General features: G+C 44.1%; 1 protein-coding gene and 1 pseudogene across 1 annotated transcript in view; one reads left to right on the top strand and one right to left on the bottom strand.

Moving 5' to 3' along the window:
- LOC111978192 (glutamate dehydrogenase, mitochondrial) overlaps positions 1 to 13,496 on the bottom strand; it is a 346,877-nt gene that overhangs the window by 53,155 nt on the left and 280,226 nt on the right. The gene's annotated exons all lie outside the window — the stretch shown is intronic.
- LOC111978380 (myozenin-1-like) lies at positions 5,173 to 10,523 on the top strand (annotated as a pseudogene).

The raw sequence follows: 13,496 nt of genomic DNA, 5'->3' as shown, positions 1-13,496 counted from the left end.
ACCACACAACACCACACACAAACACACACACACACACACACACACACACACACACACAACACACACAACACACCACACAACACACAGCCACCCACACAACACCAACACAACACACACACACACACACACACACACACACAACACACACACTCACCAGAGGGCCTCTCCTAATTTTTTAGTCCTGTTGATCCTCAGTATTACTGGTGGGAGTTGCTGGGAGTGCTGACTTTAAAACACTGAACTCATTGTTCAATGTTATCAGAGTGAAGACATCAGGAATAACTACCCCCCCCCCCCCCCCCCACCCACCAACACACACACTACCTGTCAACATCATGGGCTACTGCTTATTCCCCCCCTTCTCTCTCCTCTCTGGTTCTCCTCTCTCTCTCTCTACCTCTCTCTCTCTCTCTCTCTCTTCTCTCTCTCTCCTTCTCTCTCATCTCCCTCTCTCTCTCTTCCTCTCTGCTTTCTCTCGCTTTCTGCCTTCTCTCGCTCGCGCGCGCTCGGGGCCCGGGGCGCACCGCGCGGGAAAGAGCAAAAAAAAAAAGAACAAAAGGGATCGCAAGCCATTTTTATTATTTCTGCTCGCGTACACAGTTATGTCAGTAATTATCTTTTTGTTTCTCTGATTTTGGTCAGGCGACATCTTGGGGTCTGTTTGTTGTTTATTGAACTAAGATCTCTTAGGACCGCTGTGCTTCAGGGACTCCTTCGCTAGGTCTGCTCCTCACTCTCCTTGTAGGAAAGCTCTTAGAAGTAGGCTCTTTACACGTCTCTTTTTCTGCGATTTTTCGCATAATTATCTTTGGTGTTTTTACAGTTGTACCAGGTGATTATTTTTGCAGCATTTCTCTGTGTACCTTCGCATGAGTTCTCTCAATTTGGATCGTCTTTGTCCTGTTTTCGTGCGTAGAGGAGTAGATTGCGCTTCGCGTCGTAGCTTGCCCGGTACGCTTGTACTTCAATGTGTGTCTCATTAAGATTCGGGAGAGGCGATCCATCACATCAGCTTACTAGCGTTACCTGTTATTGCTTTTCTAGCGAGAGTCTGCTGAAAAAGACGAACTAATAGTGATCTGTACATAGAGAGAGGAAATGTGGGGGAGAACATTAAAGAGTCTCATAAAGCATAACTGATACGTAGGGATGGAAGAAAAACAATCCTGATAGTATGAACATGACAACACTTAATAAAACGTAACGGAAGCAGAGGGACAAAACCAACATATATAGTGACTCGAAGACTAATGAAGAAGAAGAAAGGAGAAAGACAGGACAGTGGCCGCAGTACGTTGGGTCTCGCTCGAGCTTTATATGTGATATGTCGGGAAGCTGATAATGGTGGATCCTCTATTAAGGTCCAGGTCTGTCTGAAGGGGAATCGTGAATTGGAGGGTCCTACTGTATCGTACATCTTGTCTCCTTATTTGCTTCTTCTTCTGATGGGCTAGTGCTTCGATCGTGCTATCGTTTGTTGCTAGAACATACTCGCCTGCTTTCTCTGTTGGGCGCTCGATCTCTGCTCTCCTCTCTCCGGGTACGTACTCCTGCTCTCTAGCGTCTTTCTCGAGTCGGGAGGAGGACCCTCTCCTTCTCGTGCTTAGACGTCTGGATTCTTGTGTCTAGTCTCCGACTCTCTCGTTGTGCTCGCATAGCTCTATGAGTGTTAGTCGTACGCTTTTGCTAGGCTCGTATGACGTGTTCTGTGAAGAGCTGAGGACGCTGTGTATATGATCTGTACTGAGGGGAGGAAGGGACCCTATTGTTATGTCTGGTCTGGAGGGTGGAGATCAGGCCGTGGACCTACTGATGATGCGTTCTTTTTGATGGGATAGGAGTGGACCTGCGATAATATATCAGGGCTCTGCCTGATAACTGTGCGTCTACGGTAGGGACTGCTATAAAGTGATGCGTCGCAGTCTGACTGTGAGGTGAGGTGTGCGTGACACTTTCTGGAATACTTTCAACTCTTCTTCTCCTCCTTGAACATTCTTTTCTTCTTCTCTAATTCCTGAGAATTCTCCTGAGGTAAGGCTAAATTTGTGACATCACCTCCTACCAGTTGGTAGAGCAGGATGCTTGTAACACCACCGTAGTGGGTTCATTTCCCAGGACCAGCCATACATAACATGTATGCACACATTCCTGTAAGTCGCTTTGAATAAAAGCTTCTGCTAAATGGCATTATCTCACACACACTATTATCTCACACACACGTATGGGTTATCTGGGGGTGATAATAATGGACTGATGTAGGTCAAATTGTCAGCCAGGTACGGACAAGCTCACTGTTAAGGAGTGAATTGAGCGATCTACTTGTTTTAGATTTGATTCAACATGGGTTTATGCKATGCAAGGCCTGCACTGTGCTAGGCTGGGCTTTGCTGGGCTGTTTCAGGCGGAAAAGTCCTCGTCAGTGTATCATGTGTCCTCCACGTACGGCAGCATGTCATATGTATCACAGCATACATGAATTCATGTATTAATGGTATGGTATCAACTTACATCGCTTTCTAATTATTGGCTAGTAGCTGCATGGATTTTGCAATTTATACTCTTCAACACTCATCGGGTACAAACCATTCACATTTCATGTCCATCAGGCTGGAGTGGGTTTGTCGGTGGTATGATGAGGCATTCATGTGCTCGGAGTTGTAAGTCCGACATGATTGATTTCAAGTGCTTCTAAAATCAGAACAATTCTTCAACCAATAATAATTTACCCAGCTAACACATTTGTTCTGAGAACCACATGTTTCTTAGAGCTTGATGAGAGCGTGGTTGTCCTGTGGTTATTTTGCATAAACATTCCCACAACGTTCTGGGAATGGTGCAGGATAGTTACTTGGTTTTGGAACATTCTCCACACATTCAAGAAACTTGACAAAAAAACAGTATTTTCTTGGTATTTCATTATTTTAACAGAACATTTCCTAAAAGTTCAAACATGGTTATATTTAATTTACATTTTGGTAATTGTTTTAGGAACGTTCTTCAACTGGTTTAACATTGGGAATGTTCTCAAATAGTTCAGAGAACGTTAAAAAAACAATGTTCTTCTGTGGGAATTTCAGTTCTTCAGCATAACGTTTCCTACTGGTTTTCTCATGGTTCTATTAAAGTCATGTTCTCAATTTGTTCCAAGAACATMAAGAAAACTTTCAATTAAAAACCACAAGAAATCTTTAGTAATATTCAGAGAATGTTGTTAGAATGTTATTTAAAAACATATACATTCCGTTCTCAGCGTCAACAAAACTATCTCTTCCTCTATCTTGTTGAGTGTGTTCAGGTGTGTTGGCCACGCCCACTAATTGGCCACACCTGATCTTAATMAGTGATTGTTTCCATTGAAATGGGGTCTGTTTGAATAGACTAAAATGAGCATCTTTGTAGGAGTAAAAAATACATGGCTTGCTAGCTCCATCCTGGGCTGCATTTACACAAGCTGCCTAATTCTGATCGTTTTTRCACTAATTGGTCTTTTGGCTAATCAGATCAGTACTTTTGTCAATAATTGGGCAAAAGATCAGAATTCAGCTGTCTGTGCACATGRAGCCCTGGTGGCGCAGTGGARTAATTTCATGGATAGAGAACAGAAGATCATAGGTTCAAACCTCACWGATGCCWTGTCATAACAAAAAAGAAAAGTGTTCACATGATTAATGCCTAAGGAAATTCATTTCRATCTGTCTTATCTGTGCGTGGAGTYAGAAACTAAATAACCTAGCAGTGTTATCTAAAGTCTTATGGAAACATTAAGTGGAAGTTATTCAAAAACCTCCAWATAATCTATAATTTCCGTTTTCAAAGCGTTCATAATTTCTGTTCTCAGAGTGTTAATAAAACCTCCCTGGAAAACTTTCAATGAACCAGAGTTAAACATTCTTAGAAACTCCATGCAACCTAAAAATAAAAGTTCCCAGAACAGGTAAYAGTCTTACTTCTGTTCTCAGAACATTTAGAAAACCTTACATTTTACCGGTCAGGAAATGTATTGCTTCGTTCCCACAACCAATGTGAAACCAAAAACCAAAAACATTTGTTTTACAAGGAACCACATGTGCTAACTGGGTAGTTAGCTAGATAGTTTTCTAGARATGCTTGCTACCGTTGCTAATAATAAAGTTAGCTAGCTTGCTTAATATTGACAATATGACATATTTTACAATATATGACAAACTAGCTACATTATCCAGTTTGTAATTGTCAGAAACTGATTTGTCTTCATCTTTTGGTTGAAAAGGTCAGAGGTCAGTGGTGAAATGCCACGAATCTGCAACTCGGGTAATAATATTTTCGCAGAGTTTCCCACTTGTAAATATGAATTGGAGGGTCGTACAAAAAAAATGACCAGTCAGAACTCCAAACGTCCGATAACTCCGTCAGCACGTGAACGTCGCATGAGAGATTATGTTGGGAGTTCTAGGGGATGAGCTGAGTGTTTCGGGAATCGGGATGTGTGTGTTTGGGAATGTGCTGACTGATGACGTTCCCTGTCAGCTGTCCTCCCGGGAGATTTATCTGCAGCTAAAACWGGAATAGTGYGGGGGATAGAAGCCCCTCTGCTCGGGGTAACAGGACCCTCAGACCCTCAGGCCTTCAGCCTCACGTCCTCCTGAAGTTGGGYGACTTTTCCCAACGCTAACCCATCAGGGCCTCCATAAACCCTGCATTCTCCCACCTTTCCCTGTCTCTACCCAGGGTACCCTGGTGTGATCAGGGTGTGTGTATGCGTTTGTGGTGTGTGTCAGTATGTGTGTGTGTRAGTGGGTATGTGATGTGTGCGTGTGCGCACGCGCGTGTGTGTGTGTGTGAGTGGTAAGAGTGACACATGTAGTAATAATAGCTGCAGTGTGCAGGATTCCAGCTGGAGCTTCAATTACAACAGATTAAACCAATTACATCAACTACAGTATGGAATATAGACCCACAGAACCAGCCGCTCAAAGGCCCAGAGCCACAGAGCAATGGCTCCCTAGAACCCCCCCTTAAGTCTAATGGTGTTGTGATCCAGCAAACAGATGGACAGAAGTGACCATCCACCCAGTCTTTAGTTGTGACACAGGAGGGGAAATGACCCACCATCGTCATCACCATCATCATCCTTCTAATCAACAGTCTGCGATGTGTTGGTCATTTTAACTGTGTCTTTCTGATTGGTGTAGGCTGCAGGCATGCCTCTCTCGATTTCCGCCCACCCTAACAAGAGGAAGAAGGTCCACAGAATCATGTACTGATCTGACCAACATCACCCAAGATGGTATGATGCACACACACACACACACACACACACACCACACACACACACACACACACACACACACACACACACACACACACCACACACACACACACACACCACACACACACACACACACACACACACACACACACACACACACACAACACACACACAATCTATTAAAATGATTTATAAAGCAGATGTCACAAAGTGCTAATACAGAAACCCAGCCTAAATCCCCAGAGGGCAAGCAATGTAGAATTAGAAACACAGTGGCTAGGAAAAGCTCGCTAGAAAGGCAGGCACTAGGAAGAAACTTAGAGAGGAACCAAGCTCTGAAGGGTAGCCAGTCCTCTTCTGGCTGTGCTCGTGGAGATTATAAGAGTACATGGCCATTGCCAGATCGTTCTTCAAGATTTTCAAACGTTCACAGATGACCATCAGGGTCAAATAATAATCACGGTGGTTGTAGAGGGAGCAACAGGTCAGTACCTCAGGAATAAATGTCAGCTGGCTTTTCATAGTCAAGACACCATGTCGAGACAGCAGGTGCGGTAGACAGAGAGAGAGAGAGAGAGAAAGAGAGAGAGAGAGAAGAGAGAGAGAGAGAGAGAGAGAGAGAGAGAGAGAGAGAGAGAGAGAGAGAGAGAGAGAGAGAGAGAGAGAGAGAGAGAGAGAGGAGAGAGAGAGAGAGAGAGAGAGAGAGAGAGAGAGAGAGAGAGAGAGAGAGAGTCGAAAGAGCAGGTCCGGGACAAGTAGATGTCCGGTGAACAGGTCAGGTTCCATAGTCGCGGCAGAACAGGCCAGGTAGTCCTGAGCATGGTCCAGGCTCAGGTCCTCCGGGAAGGGAGAGCAAGAGAAGATGGAGAATGAGAGGATCATACTTAAGATCACACAGGACACCAGATAAGAGAGGAGAATTACACAGATAGACAGACTGACCCTAGCCTCTGGCCATAGATATTGCAGCATAGATAATGGAGACTGAGACGGGGGGGGGGGGAGTGCTTCACACACACAACCTGATTTGCACAGACTGCTTGCCAGCTCCCAGGTTTGAAGCTGTGTGTGTGTGTGTGTGTGTGTGTGTGTGTGTGTGTGTGTGTGTGTGTGTGTGTGTGTGTGTGTGTGTGTGTGTGTGTGTGTTGTGTGTGTGTGTGTGTGGTGTGTGTGGTGTGTGTGTGTGTGTGTGTGTGTGTGTGTGACGTGTTTAACTATACTTGTGGGGCCCACAAGAATAGTAAATTAACAAACATTTGACCAACTGGGGACATTTGTTTTAGTCCCCACAAGGTCAAATGCTTTTGTAGGGGTTTAGGGTTAAGATTTAGAATTAGTAAAGGTTAGAATTAGGGTTAGGGTTAGGAGCTCAGGTTAGTTTTAGGTTAAGGTTAGGTTTTCGGTTAAGGTTAGGGTAAGATTATGGTACAGGTTAGGGTTAGGTTTAGGGTTAGGGAAAATAACATTTTGAATGGGACTGAATTGTGTGTCCCCACAAGATTAGTTGTACAAGACTGTGTGTTTGGTGTGTGTGTGTGTGCGTGTGCGTGTGTGTGTGTGCGTGTGTGTGTGTGTGTGGTGTGTGTGTGTGTGTGTGTGTGTGTGTGTGTGTGTGGTGTGTGTGTGTGTGTGTGGTGTGTGTGTGTGTGTGTGTGTGTGTGTGTGGTGTGTGTGTGTGTGTGTGTGTGTTGTGTGTGTGCGTGTGATGTGGCTGGCCGGAGGTGTTATGAGTGATATCAGAGGGTGTCTAGTGGATGATGAAGAGAATGTTTTATGGGGACGAGAGGAGAGCAGCCAGCCGTCTGTAAAAACACATCTGACACTTTTATCAGAGAGGGAGAAGAGAGAGGAAGAGAGAGAGAGAAAGAGAGAGAGGTTTGGAGGGTAGAGAGAGACAGAGAGAGAGAGAAAGAGAGAGAGGTTTGGAGGGATAGAGAGAGACAGAGAGAGAGAGAGAGGAAGAGAGAGAGAGAGAGACCGTTGCCCTAGAGCACACAATAACTATACATACCTCGGCCTAAATATCAGCGCCACAGGTAACTTCCACAAAGCTGTGAACGATCTGAGAGACAAGCTAGAAGGGTCTTAACACCATCAAAAGGAACATAACATTTGACATACCATTAGGATCTGGCTAAAAATACTTGAATCAGTTATAACCCATTGCCTTTATGGTTGTAAGGTCTGGGGTCTGCCTCAACACCAAGAATTCACAAAACAGGACAAACATCAAATTGAGACTCTGCATACAAAATTCTGCAAAAATATCATCCGTGTACAAGTAAAACACCAAATAATTATCAAAATCCAGAAAAAAGACGTTAAATTCTACAACCCCTAAAGTAAGCGATTCCCAACCTCCATAACAAGCCATCACCTACAGAGAGATGAACCTGGAGAAGAGTCCCCTAAGCAAGCTGGTCCTAGGGCTCTGTTCATAAACACAAACAGACCCCACAGAGTTAGACCTGACCAAATCATGAGAAAACAAAAAGATAATTACTTGACATTTGGAAAGAATGAACAAAAACACAGAGCAAACTAGAATGCTATTAGGCCTAAACAGAGAGTACACAGTGGCAGAATACCTGACCACTGTGACTGACCCAAACTTAAGGAAAGCTTTGCTATGTACAGACTCAGTGAGCATAGCCTTGCTATTGAGAAAGGCTGCCTTAGGCAGACCTGGCTCTCAAGAGGAGACAGGCTATGTGCACACTGCCCACAAAATGAGGTGGAAACTGAGCTTCACCTCCTAACCTCCTGCCAAATGTATGACAATATTAGAGACACATATTTCCCTCAGATTACACAGATCCACAAAGAAATTCGAAAAAACAAACCCGATTTTGATAAACTCCCATATCTACTGGGTGAAATTCCACAGTATGCAATCACAGCAGCAATATTGTGACCTGTTGCCACAAGGAAAGGGCACCAGTGAAGAAACAAACACCATTGTAAATACAACCATATTTATGTTTATTTATTTTCCCTTTTTGTACTTTAACCATATATATAAAGATATATATATATAATAGAGAGAGATATATATAAGAGAGATATATATATAGAGAGAGAGCGATAGAGGGATGATGTATAATGGTAATATTTCCACTTTGCTCTCAGAGATGTTAGTTGGAATTTGCGCCATATTGAATGCACCTATCTACATTTTAAATCTACAGAGCCTAGGAGGTGGAGCCTAGACTAGACGATGGGGGGTATAAAAGGTTAATATCGGACTGGGAAGATAATATGGATTGATAATTGATGAGATAAATATAGCGCATTTCCAGTGCTCAAATGCTTTATATTGTAAAGGGGAAACTGTGGTGTAGTGTGAACTTAGCATTGCTTTATATTGTAAAGGGAAACTGTGGTGTAGTGTGAACTTAGCATTGCTTTTATATTGTAAAGGGAAACTGTGTGTAGTGTGAACTTAGCATTGCTTTATATTGTAAAGGGAAACTGTGGTGTAGTGTGAACTTAGCATTGCTTTATATTGTAAAGGGAAACTGTGGTGTAGTGTGAACTTAGCATTGCTTTATATTGTAAAGGGGAAACTGTGGTGTAGTGTGAACTTAGCATTGCTTTATATTGTAAAGGGGAACTGTGGTGTAGTGTGAACTTAGCATTGCTTTATATTGTAAAGGGAACTGTGGTGTAGTTTGAACTTAGCATTGCTTTATATTGTAAAGGGGAAACTGTGGTGTAGTGTGAACTTAGCATTGCTTTATATTGTAAAGGGAAACTGTGGTGTAGTGTGAACTTAGCATTGCTTTATATTGTAAAGGGGAAACTGTGGTGTAGTTTAACTTAGCATTGCTTTATATTGTAAAGGGAAACTGTGGTGTAGTGTGAAACTTAGCATTGCTTTATATTGTAAAGGGAAACTGTGGTGTAGTGTGAACTTAGCATTGGAATCAATGCTTTCATGGATATGTACAGTAAATGAATATGTCATCTCATCCAGTGCCTGACACTGTGTTTCCCCCTTCTATAGATGAAGAGTCAAACCTGAGGCGTCCGAATTTGATCTGGGCACAAAGATCAACACTCCTAAAGACACCATGTTGGAGGAACTTGTCTCTTTTGACCAACAAGGAGATCCAAGATGTTCGGATGAGGCAGCAGAGAGTGGAGCCTTCATCGTCACCAACGAGAATATGGTGAGGACAGGGAGACAGAGGGGAAGGGGAGGTCTGTGTGTGTCTTTGCACACTGATCTGGCTGTGTGTGTTGTCGTGTGTGTGTGTGTGCTGTGTGTGTTTGTATGTGTGTCTTTGCACACTGATCTGGCTGTGCGTGTGTGTCTGTGGTGTGTGTCTTGTGTGTGTGTGTCTGTGTGTGTCTTTGCACACTGATCTGGTTGTGTGTGTGCGTGCGTGCATGCATGGGTGTGTGTGTGCTGCGTGTGTGCATGTGTGTGAGTCTGCTCATCTGACTGGTGTGTCCTGCTCCCTCTAGCAGAATCTCCAGCAGCTGGTTCCATCGCTGGGGTGTGAGACGACAGCCCCACCACTCACTCAGGAACTGGAGCACGGTAGGACTATGCACTTTTACGTTCCATTAGTTCCACTGTACCCAGCTAAATCAAGCATACCTCAAGTATGTGAAAGTATTGACATTGCACGTGTTGAACCCTGGTCTGATATCAACATGTGTGCGATGAGGACTTGTGGATGGAGGAGTGAGATGATGCTGTGTTTCTCTAGAGGAGGATAAGGAGGCGGAGATAGAAAAGAAGAGACAGCAGTACGTGCAGACTTACGTGTCGCCGTGGGAACGGGCCATGAGGGGAGACGAGTCCCTGACCTCTACCATGCACCACCACATGGCTGGACCACATACCCCCACGACATGCCCAAGTTCAAGAGCTTCAATAGGTAACACACACCTGCTGAGAACCTCAACCTACAGTCTTCAGTGTATGTCAGCTATGACATGGCTTCAATCTGCTGATGTAACTCACAAGTATACTGTACATAATGATATTAATTTTGATTGACAGGACGGCCCTGCCCTATGGCGGCTCCGAGAACGGGGGAGGCCACTTGAACTTCGAGCCTCCCGAGATCCCATTCGCCCAGGTGGAGGCGGAGTCCCTCACTCCCTGCAGGGGGACATTAGGTCCCGCCCCTCGTTCAACCGACCCCCATCGGCTGGGTGTGTAACCCGGAGGACAACTCACACATCCACATGGAGCTGGACAACATGCTGCCCTTTGACGGAGAGACGGATGAGCTGTAGACCACCACACACACCACACACACACACAACAACACACACACACACACACACACACCACACACACAACACACACACACACACACACACACACACACACACACACACACACACACACACTCACAACACACAACCCAGCTGTATTTACACACATATGTTGATGTGTATTTATTTGCATGAAACATACATGGCTGAAGAGAGAGAAGAGAAGAGACAGAAGGTGATGGTGATGATGAAGGCGATGAAGGTGATGGTGATGATGAAGGCGATGAAGGCGATGGTGATGATGAAGGGGGAAAAGAAAGTGATGAAGAAAATAAGACAATAACCTTGACAGTAGGAAATGTAGCCTGGATTAAACTGTATTTACCAATAAACCTTTCCGTGTACAGAAATCCTGCTTACTGAGCTCTGCCTATTTTCAATTTATCTTATCCCTCAACACATTAGAAATCAGGTCTGCTCTGCTACAGTATCGTCATGACGTCATTCGTACAGTATCATAGAGGCAGTTCAGCTCATTGACCAGGAGAGGGCGATCGYGAGCCGTTTAGTCCCACAGTGACGTCACTTACTGTGAGAGAGCGCTCGGGAAAACGGGCGTTCTATCGCGAGAGCAGCGTGTCGCGTTCGCAGCACTGGATTGAAGGCTGGATTGTGCGCCTCTCCACTCCTCCCTCTCCTCTCCGTCGTTATTTTTACCGGGACAGCACGAGACTGGAACGGGACACTAACGGGACCCGAGGTGAGAATGGACTCTTTAAACTCCATCTACGAGAGATAAAGGCAGGGACACGGGGTAGTCATTCACCTGTAAATAATTGCAGCGGACGCACGCGGCAAAGAGTTCGAGAGGATGTGCGTGGTGCCGCGCGGCCAGATGTGACATAACGGCTGTCATCTACTGTGGGTAGTTTATGCTGGCTAGGATGCGCTCGCTCTCTCTCTCTCTCTCTCTCTCTCTCTCTCTCTCTCTCTCTCTCACGCAGCGCTGCATGGTTCAGATGGCTGTAATGGATGTCCATTATTCACGTAGCTAAGACCCACACACACTGTCAGCATCAGTATCTCCACGAGGTTCGCTTTGGGCATCATTAGGATCGTTGTTATAACAGACGGAGATTCTTTTGACCGAATTTACACTTTTAGAATTGGTAGATATTTTGTAGATACCTAATTATTTTAACATATTGTAATGAAACGGCATGGAGCAGGTCTCGAACCCTCGACCTTCGAGCCCGAGGTCCGGCGCGCTACCGACTGTGCCGCAAAAGCATGCTCGTGCGGCAGAGMCGATTTCCGCGCTTATAAACCCAGGGTCGTTACACTATTATCGGGACTAGACTATAACTAACTACCGTCAGGCTATTCAATTTGATTACAGCTGGTTTGCGTTAACTATTAAGTGCCCGGCGACTTGTTGATAGAAAGCCATCCTCAACCCCGGTAGCAGGTGTCATCAGTCCCGGTATTGATTTACCTCCGCTGTTTGGTCTGTATGGATGAGGTCAGTGGTGTAGTGGAGGGTATACGCAGATACGCGTTCTTCAGTGGGCATTGCGTAGACTCACTTCTTAATAATCCCCATTGATGCGTATCAAAGTAGTTTAGTGGAGGTATACACCATATCAATTAATAGGACTGGTGGAACAGATCGGAATGTTTAGTTTAACATTTTGATAATCTATTATTTKTTCACATTTTAGGCGCAGCATGTACACAAGGCAGTAGGCCAACGGGTGAATGTTCCAAAAACGCAATTTGCGGGAAAACAGCTTTCTAAAATGCGCACCGCACATACAAGCGGTTTCATGGACAGTGGTGGAAATTTCCTTCAGAAAGAGGGGGGGATTCAAAGATGCAGAAACTATCATGGTTTGCTAATATGATTAGGATAATACCTTTGGTTGCTAGACATTGGAAAAAAGTTGAAAGAACAGGAGAACACATAATGAGTAAGTCTTTATCAAAAGAATTGCCCTTTGAAGCAAGTTAAGACATGGCTAATGATAGGCCTAACCGTCTTCTGGTAGATGGAAAGGCAGTGCCACAAACCTTCTCTATTAAATGTTGACTAGCTTTTGCAAACTCCATCTCATGTGCTACAGAAACAATGCTAATCAAACAACAGTGCTAGGTGCCTGCATACTTGAATTAAAGGGTAACTACTCTCAAAAATAAAAAAAATCATAGATTTTTCCTAGACCTCAAAAGTGGTCTCCTGYTGTGGTTTAAGCATCGTTGTGTACTTAGAACATAAAATGTTGTTYTTTTTCTGTAAAGAAAAGTGTGACAGAACAAAAACCTGAAGAATTTGGGAAATTCTGAAACCTGTGCATTTCTGATTCAGTTTATCTGTTTCAATAGTAGGCCTACTATTAGCCTACTTGAACAGTACAGCTTGGGTTGGCCTGACTGTGAAAGACCAATATGGAATTTATAATTTTAGGTATTTCAGAGTGTATGTCACGGTGCTGTGCACACCTGGACTGTACAACATTTGCACATTATTCTTTTAAAAATTCTTCAAGCGGTTAAGAGCGTTGGGTTAGCAACCAAAAGGTGCCCTTGAGCGAGGCACTTAACCCTAATTGATGGTGTAAATCGCTCTGGATAAGAGCGTCTGCTAAATGACTGAAATGAAGATGCAAAAGGGGGTGGGTGATCATTGATAGACAGACATTTTTGCCATAGATTTTCAATCCGATTTAAGTAAAAACTGTAACTAGGCAACTCAGGAACATTCAATGTTGTCTTGGTAAGCAACTCCCGTGTATATTTGGCCTTGTGTTTTACGTTATTGTCCTGCTGAAATGTGAATTTGTCTCTCAATATCTGTTGGAAAGCAGACCCATAACATGATGCAGCCACCACCAWGCTTGAAAATATCCAGAGTGATGTCTTATGTTGGATTTGGCCAAAACATACCGCTTTGTATTCAGGACAGCCATTAAACTCTGTAACTGTTTTAAAGTCACCATTGGCCTCTGTGAAATCC

The sequence above is a fragment of the Salvelinus sp. IW2-2015 genome, linkage group LG18 (assembly GCF_002910315.2).
Source record: "Salvelinus sp. IW2-2015 linkage group LG18, ASM291031v2, whole genome shotgun sequence".
Classification (NCBI taxonomy): domain Eukaryota; kingdom Metazoa; phylum Chordata; class Actinopteri; order Salmoniformes; family Salmonidae; genus Salvelinus; species Salvelinus sp. IW2-2015.
This window is presented reverse-complemented; position numbering and strand designations above follow the sequence as displayed.